Source organism: Poeciliopsis prolifica, unplaced genomic scaffold, assembly GCF_027474105.1.
Source record: "Poeciliopsis prolifica strain line A6 unplaced genomic scaffold, Auburn_PproV2 SCAFFOLD115, whole genome shotgun sequence".
Lineage (NCBI taxonomy): Eukaryota > Metazoa > Chordata > Actinopteri > Cyprinodontiformes > Poeciliidae > Poeciliopsis > Poeciliopsis prolifica.
The window spans coordinates 88,567-96,520 of NW_026562490.1; positions in this window are offsets into that span (position 1 = coordinate 88,567).

Consider the following 7,954-nt stretch of genomic DNA (forward strand, 5'->3'; position numbering starts at 1 on the left):
CCGTCTCGTCTCCACATGCACACTTCTAAATTATGGGCAAACCGGTTTCACTCCCATGATTCAGTTGTCCTCTGATCGTTTAACGGTCATATCCCTGGATGTTTCTAAAAGGTGTGTCTGTTGTAAGTTTTAAAAAGTACAGGTATGCCCTGAGGGTTGAACACCTGGCTGCTAAGCCTGTGTTCAACCAGATTCTCTGAGGAACGTTTCCACTACCTTGTTGAGTCTATTCCATAAAGGATTAAGGCAGTTCTGGAGGGAAAAGGGGTCCAACCTAGTTCTAAATTGTATGTGGCTTTAAATATAGATATTTTTGTTCACACTGTTACGGCTGCCGTGGGTCTTTGCGCTTTTTCCTCGCATGGTTTTCCTGGAGGTAGGCCTTCTGCCTCCAGGTGTCATGTTTTGCTATGATTGGTGCTCTGCTGCTGTAAAGCTGCCATTCCTTTTTGACTTATTTTATCTGGAAAATATATGCTGGGTTGGGTTATGCTTGATACCAGACTTGATTTCTATATGGTATTGTGAGTTAAAATATGCATGATTCACTTTCAATGAAAACTGTAAAAACTATCATTTTTAAGAATAACTGAAGAACAGTGAGCTGCACTGCGAGTGCAGCTCAGGTAGCTCTGAAAAGTTCAATATACTTCCAGAACTGTTAGGAAAGATGTATATATGACTCATTAATGAGTGTGTTTGGGGAGGGGTGCAGGTGACAGTTTTCTGAATTACAGGTTTTCACTGTGAGAAAACATGAAGGAAATCATGCTACAACATTTCTTGCAGAACTTCTTGCCTCGTTAGGATAAGTCGCCTATCTCAAACAGAAACACCGCACTTAATCCTCAATCTTAAATAGGTGACTTAAATTATGTAAATTATATAAAAAAGACAATTACTTGTGTTTGTGTGTGATTTCCTAAATAACATTACGCAAACTGAGAATATGTCACAACAATTCATTTCTCTATTATGTTCGGATTTATCTCCTTACAGAGACTCTATGACATAGTAATTTAACTGTTTTTATCCCTTTACAGCAGTGGAGGTTGTCCTTCACTATCCTCGAGAAAAAGTTAATCTGCAAACCATTTTGTTTTCTCCATATTGGTGGAAAGAGCGTAGCATGTGGGCATCAGTGAGAATGAAAGTTTTGGTCTGACGTGATCTTAAAACACCAAGCCCTTTTTAGACAGGCTATCACATGTCTGTTCGTTGAATCATTTATTTTCTTGGCAGATCTCAAGTTTTGATTGACTCCAATAATAATCACTCTGAAGAATATCAAAATGGCAAATTTATTAAGAGGAGCTATTTCGGTTTTGCTTCTTGCTTCAGGGCAAGTAAACAAAGCAAGTGAACATGTGATTTACAGTCATGGAGCTTGTTTTTATGAGGTGGACACATTCCAAATAGATCAGTCTACAGAGAAAACGTATTCACAAAGAGTTTCTGCTGCAGTTCACAGAAACACTGAGTAGATGTAGTAAGTATAGTCCTGAGAAATATCTAGCTTATTTTCTGACTTTGTTGATGGTAAACATACTGTATATGCTGGTCACTAAAGACTTTTTCCTGTTATCTCCGCTCCATTGATTAGCAATGTATTTTTAGAAGATTAAAACATGTTCAGGTTTTAAAGCTCAGAACAGCCCTAAACTCTTGTGTTTTAGTTTTACAATGCACTGATCAACAGAATCAAACACCATCTTTTTAACCTTACCCTATTGCTTCACTTTGCAAACCTTTATATGTTCTTTCCTTGAAGACTGTTAGACCCTGCCGATGCCAAATAGGCTGGTATAGAGAGAAGACACTGTGATTATGTATTTTTGCTGTGTTCAAAGTGGAAGCTCATAGAAGCTCTTGGAGTCATGCAGAAACACTGGCAGTTTGGGATCTGTTTGAAGAGTCTTCCCGAAGCAAACCCAACCGGTTTCCAACCTGCATCAACTTGCCTCTGGAGCCGCACAACTATTATTACACAAGAGGATGGTTCAGCTGATGTTTCTGCATTAGGGTTTTACAGGGCAGCTCTGGGGTGTGAGCAGTTGTTTTTTGATAATGGTAAAGGCTTGCTGCACAACCACAGATTGGACATCCTCGGGCCTCTTAAGGGTCATGTTTTCTCCACGAGGGAAAGGAAACACTTCCCAAGCAATTTACTTACTCCAGTTTTCATTTTATTTTTGGCTGGGTTTCTCCATCCATAAAGCACAATTCAGTCCAGTGTATTTATGAAATAAATAATCACTTTATTAAAGACAAAAGAAAAATAAAGCTATTAGGATTTGCACTAAAGTCCAAAGCTTGAATTATCTGCACTGCATGAGAGCTCTTTGAAAACTCTCATGTCATTTGGTGTTAATCCAGCCTCCAGTAGCCTTACAGTAATTTCCTCAGTCTTTCATCATTGTCTTCCCGTGACCTCCCATAGATGAGCTGGAGGAAACCGAGTCCCTCCAGCGTGTCCGGGGTCTTCCCCGGGGCCTCCTGCCAGTGGAACGTGTCCACACCACCTCCCTGCAGAGGGGTGCAGGAGGCATCCACCCAGATGCCAAAGCCACTTCCACTGGCTCTTCTCGACATGAAGGAGTATTCCCTCCCGGGTGACGGAGCTTCTCAACCTACTTCTAAGGGAAAAAACTAATTTCAGCCACTTGTATTCATGACCTCATTCTTTCTGTGATGACCATAGATGAGGGTAGGAAGATAAATCGAGAGCTTTGCTTCTTGATTTAACTTTACCATGACAGACCAGTACAGCTCCCGCTTCACTCTAGACCAGAGGTGGGCAACTCCAGGCTTTGAGGGCCGGACTCCTGTAACTTTTAGTTGTGTCTCTACTTCTACAGATAATGAGGTCAAATAATGAGGTCATTTGCAGGACTCTGGAGAACTTGACTGCAGTCAGAGGTGATTTAGGTATTGGATTCAAGTGTGTTGGACCAGGGAGACGTTTAAGAGTTGCAGGACACCGGCCCTCGAGGACCAGGATTGCCCACCCCTGATCTAAACACTGCGCCAATCTGTCTTTTCATCTCCATTTGTTAAAAAGGTCATTATGTAGAATAGTATGAGGGAAAATCTGTGAGGAAAAATATTAATTGCGCTGCCTTTTCCGAGTGCTATCTAGAAACCACCAATTAAAAGAGAGGAGGTGGATCTTAGTGCTGTCAATCACAACCTCATGTGCTGCCACTCATCTACTTTTCCCTTTGCTGTGGGCTACGCTACAGCTAGCAAAGCCTGTTGTGAATGCTCAGTTTAATTAGCATAGCTACTAATGATGGCAGATAAACAGTTTTCCTGTAACAATGTTATTTTTTCCTGTAACAATGTTATTTTTCTGCAGTTAAACATTTAGCAGAATTGGCTGACAGCACTAAAACCCTCCTCCTGACTCTGATTGGCTGTTTTTGGTCAGAGTGGTGCATTACTTAAGAGTGCAAGAGTAGCTCAGAGAGGAGGTGGAGGAGAAGCATTTTATCACAGATTTTCTGTCTCAACAAACTGTTAACATGGTGACAGTTTTACCTAAAAAAAAAATCTAATCAAATCTTATTTGTAGAGCACATTTCAGCAGCAAGGCATTTCAAAGTGCTTTACATCATAAACACAAGAACACAAAGTCATGCATCATGAAATAAACAATACATTGTTACATATTACATTTCAAATACAATTCTAAACAGGTGTGTTTTTAGTTGAGATTTAAAGGAAGTCAGGGTTTCTACTGTTTTACAGTTTTCTGGAAGTTTGTTCCAAATTTTTGGTGCATAGATGCTGAAAGCTGCTTCCTCTCTTGGTTCTGGTTCTGGGGATGCAGAGCAGAACCAGAACCAGAACCTGAGAGTCTGGAAGGTTGATAAACAACAGCAGATCTTTGATGTATTGTGGTGCTAAACCGTTCAGTGATTTATAAACTAACAACAGTATTTTAAAATCTATTCTTTGAGCTACAGGGAGCCAGTGGAGGGACTTTAAAACTGCTGTTATGTCTCTATCTTCCTGGTTTTAGTGAGAACAGGAGCAGCAGCTTCTGGATCAGCTGCAGCTGGAGGATTGATTTGTTGGACAGGCCTGTGAAGACACTGTTACAATAATCAATGCGACTAAAGATAAACGCATGGATGAGTTTCTCTAGATCTGGCTGAGACATTAGTCCTCTAATCCTGGAGATGTTCTTCAGGTGATAGAAGGCCGACTTTGTAACTGTCTTTATGTGGCTCGCAAGGTTCAAATTCGAGTCCATCACTACTCCCAGGTTTCGGCCTGATCGCTAATTTTTAGTTGTAATAACTGAAGCTGTGCATTGACTTTAGATTGTTCCTCTTTAGGTCTAAAAATAATGACTTCAGTTTTGTTTCTGTTCAGCTGGAAGAAGTTTTGGCATATCCACACGTTGATCTGTTCTAAGCATTTATTCAGTGATTGGTTGGGGTTAAAGGTCACATGGTGACATCGTAATGTAGAGCTGTGTGTCATCTGCATAGTTGTGATAGCTAATATTATTTCCTGTTATAACCTGAGCAAGTGGGAGAATATAAATATTGAATAAGAGGGGTCCTAGGATTGAACCCTGGGGTACCCCACATGTGACCTTTGACCTCTTTGATGAGAAGTTTGAAACAAAGAAATCCTTGTTCTTTATGTAAGATTCAAACCAGTCGAGCACCGAACCGGAGAGTCCGACCCAACTCTCCAGTCCATTCAGTAATATGTCAAAAGCTGCACTGAGGTCCAACAGAACCAGCACTGTGATTCTCCCACAGTCTGTATTTATATGGATATCATTGAATACTTTGACTAGGCCGGTCTTTGTGTTGTGGTAACCATGGAAACCAAACTGGAAGGAGTCAAGCAGTTGGTCATCAGGAGGAAACTATTTAATTCTTTACACAGTTTTTCAATAACTTTGCTGATGAATGGGAGGTCAGAGGTCAGAGGTCGGCCTGTAATTCTGCAGTAGTGATTTGTCCAGCTTGTTCTTTTTTAGCAGTGGTTTAATAACTGCTGTTTTCAAAGCCTGGGGGAAAACACCTGATGTAAGCGATGAGTTACTATTAGGATCAGATCAGTAGCAATAACAGGCAGGACTTTCTTAAAGAAATGTTCTAGAGTTATAGATCTAGAACATCCAGACAGCAGGAGCTTGAACTTAACTGACTTATAATTTCTTCTAGGGTTTTAGAATGAAGTAGTTGAAAATGGGTCATTTTTCCTGTATTTGTTCTGTTTGGGTACAGCAGTGGTTCTGGCTTTAGAGTCTGCAATTATTAATCCTCTGATTCTTTGAATTTTCTCTGAAAAGAAGCTGGAAAACTTGTTCCATCAGCATTAGATTGGATTCATGTGGTAACGTCATAGGAGTGTTTTGAGCCTGTCAACTGTTGCAAATAAAGCTCCAGCATTGTTCATGTTTTTGTTTATGACATCTGCAAAGAAAGCCTCCCTTGCATGTTTTAGTGTTGAGTGATAGTTACGTAGTCTTTCTTTATAGATGTCGTTATGAACGTAAAGTTGAGTTTTACTCCATTTTGGTTCTGCTCTGAGACAGAGTTCTCTTGCAGATCGAACTGTTTGTGCTTTTCTCTATGGAGATTTCTTCCTACCAGACACAACCTTTACTTTAATTGGGTTAATAGAATCAATGATATATGAAACTTTAGCCTGAAAATCATCTACCAACTTATCTACATCATTACAGCTTAAGGGTGAGGAGGAAGAGTAGATTTGATTAAATGTTTCTGCTGTTTTCTGTGAAGGAACGTTTTGTGACAGTAGCTGTTTGTCCAAGCGGGTCAAAGAATAAAGAACTTTCATAGATAACAGCAAAGTGACAGGGCGACATCAGTTACAGAGACATTGGAAATATTCACACCCTTACTGATAACCAGGTCCAGTGTGTGTCCTTGAGTGTGTGTTGTGTGTGACATGTTGTGTTAAACCAAAATTATCCAAAATATTAAAAGCTTTTTTGCTCCTCTGTCTTGGGGTTTGTCCACATGAATGTTGAAATCACCAACAATAATTAAACAATCTGTCAGGTTCTGTGTTTTTCTGTGTTTTATTCTGAGTTCTCTGTGTCCTAGTCTCCTCGTTGTCCTGTCTTCCCCTTGATTGTTCCCAGGTGTGTCTTGTTCCCTTGATTACCCTCAGTGTATTTAGTCCCTCCTGTGTCCTTTGTTCCTCGTCGGGTCCTAGTCGTACTTTTGCCTTTGTCTGCCGTTGTGTGTTGTTTAGCCGCCTGTATGACCAGTTGCTACCGGCGTTGAGCCCTGGCTTCAGCTCAGCCGTGCTGCCTGGCCGCGGACTACATTGTTGTGTTTTTGTGGACTATTCATTAAATATTTCATCATTCAACTTACCTGGGTCTCTAGCGTCTGCCTCACCACCTCCACCACCACAATTTATGACACAATCATAATCAATGCATATGAGAGATAAAAGATCATTCCAAGTCAGTAAAGAAATTTTCCACATATGATGGAGTTTTGTATAAAGTTAGTGTCAAAGTTCGTTTGTATCCTTCAAACTGAATTCCAAGATACTGAAAAGACATGAAATGACCCAAAGAAATTTTACTACAATTTATGGTTTTCTTAAATATAGAAGCCACGCCTCCTTCTTTTTTATGTTTTCTATTCTCACTTAAAAATATTGTAGTTAGGAGGTGCTGATTCAATGAGTACAATTTGGTCATTAATATGGAAAACAATTTTTTTTAATGAAAGTTACATGCTGCAGCTTTACCAAAATGCAAATACATAGCATTTTTTGAGAAGTCTGGAAAGCTTTATCTACATTTTGCACCTTGCCTGTGACTGTTACTGTTGGAGAAAAATCTTTCAGCAAAAAAATGTTGAAAACTTACCTATTCACATTCTGTATGCAAACTGTTGCATGTAAAATTGAGTAGCATTAAATATCGTGCCAATATCCATATTGAACCAAAGAAAAGACAGTTGCAAGCCTTTAAAATAATTTTAAACACTTTGGTTGGGTCGTAACAGCCGTTGCACAGAGGAGGCCCAATGTTATTTTTTGTCATAAGGCCCAAAATCGTTTGTCTCCTCAAGAGTCAGGATGCCAGGATGTTTTTTGCTTCCTCAACAAAAACAATAAGTGAATTTTGATTTTGGCGCCACAATTTTTCAGTCCCATCTATGCATCTATTAACTAACATACTTACCTTTTGGGGTTGTGAGAGGTGCTAGTGCTTATCTCCAGCAGACAGTGGACAAGAAAGGGTATTTACCCAGGACAGAGACACAATTAACATATGGACTGTGGGAGGAAGCTGAAGTGTCAGAAGAAAACCAACCAACGCACATTAAGAACAGTCCCCGGGTCGGGACTTCAACCCAGGATCTTCTTGCTGCAAGGCAACAGTGCACTAACTCACAATCTTAAGGCACTTTACAATATGAGTCAAATGTAATATGAAATTTTTTGAAGCACTTCATCCATTTTTTCCAGTATTTGGCCCTAAAAATGAACTTCTTCAACAGTAACTTGAAAGTGACTCATGCTGGAACAGTTTCTTTTTGTGCCACTTGTTCTTGTGTGATTACATCATCACTTACTAGTGGACATACACACACACACACACACACACGCACGCACAGAAGATCCGCATATTACTCCAGTGAGTCCTCTTTATTTGACTTCACTGATCATTTCCCTGTACCACAGATCTGCCTCATTTCTGCTCTATATCAACACACATTTTTCATTTTAAAGCAAGATTCATGCATTTCGCTGACAATAACTTTTTTCAGCTCTTGGAATTTTCTTGCACAACAATTTTCTCTGTATGAAGGTTAAATAACTGCACTTGCAATCAGATTTTCTGCAGATCATATCCAGAGTGAAGATGAGCAGCACAAAAGTAAAAATCCAGTTTTGAAGACATATGATGAGGCCTCTTAATTGCACTTTACAGAAA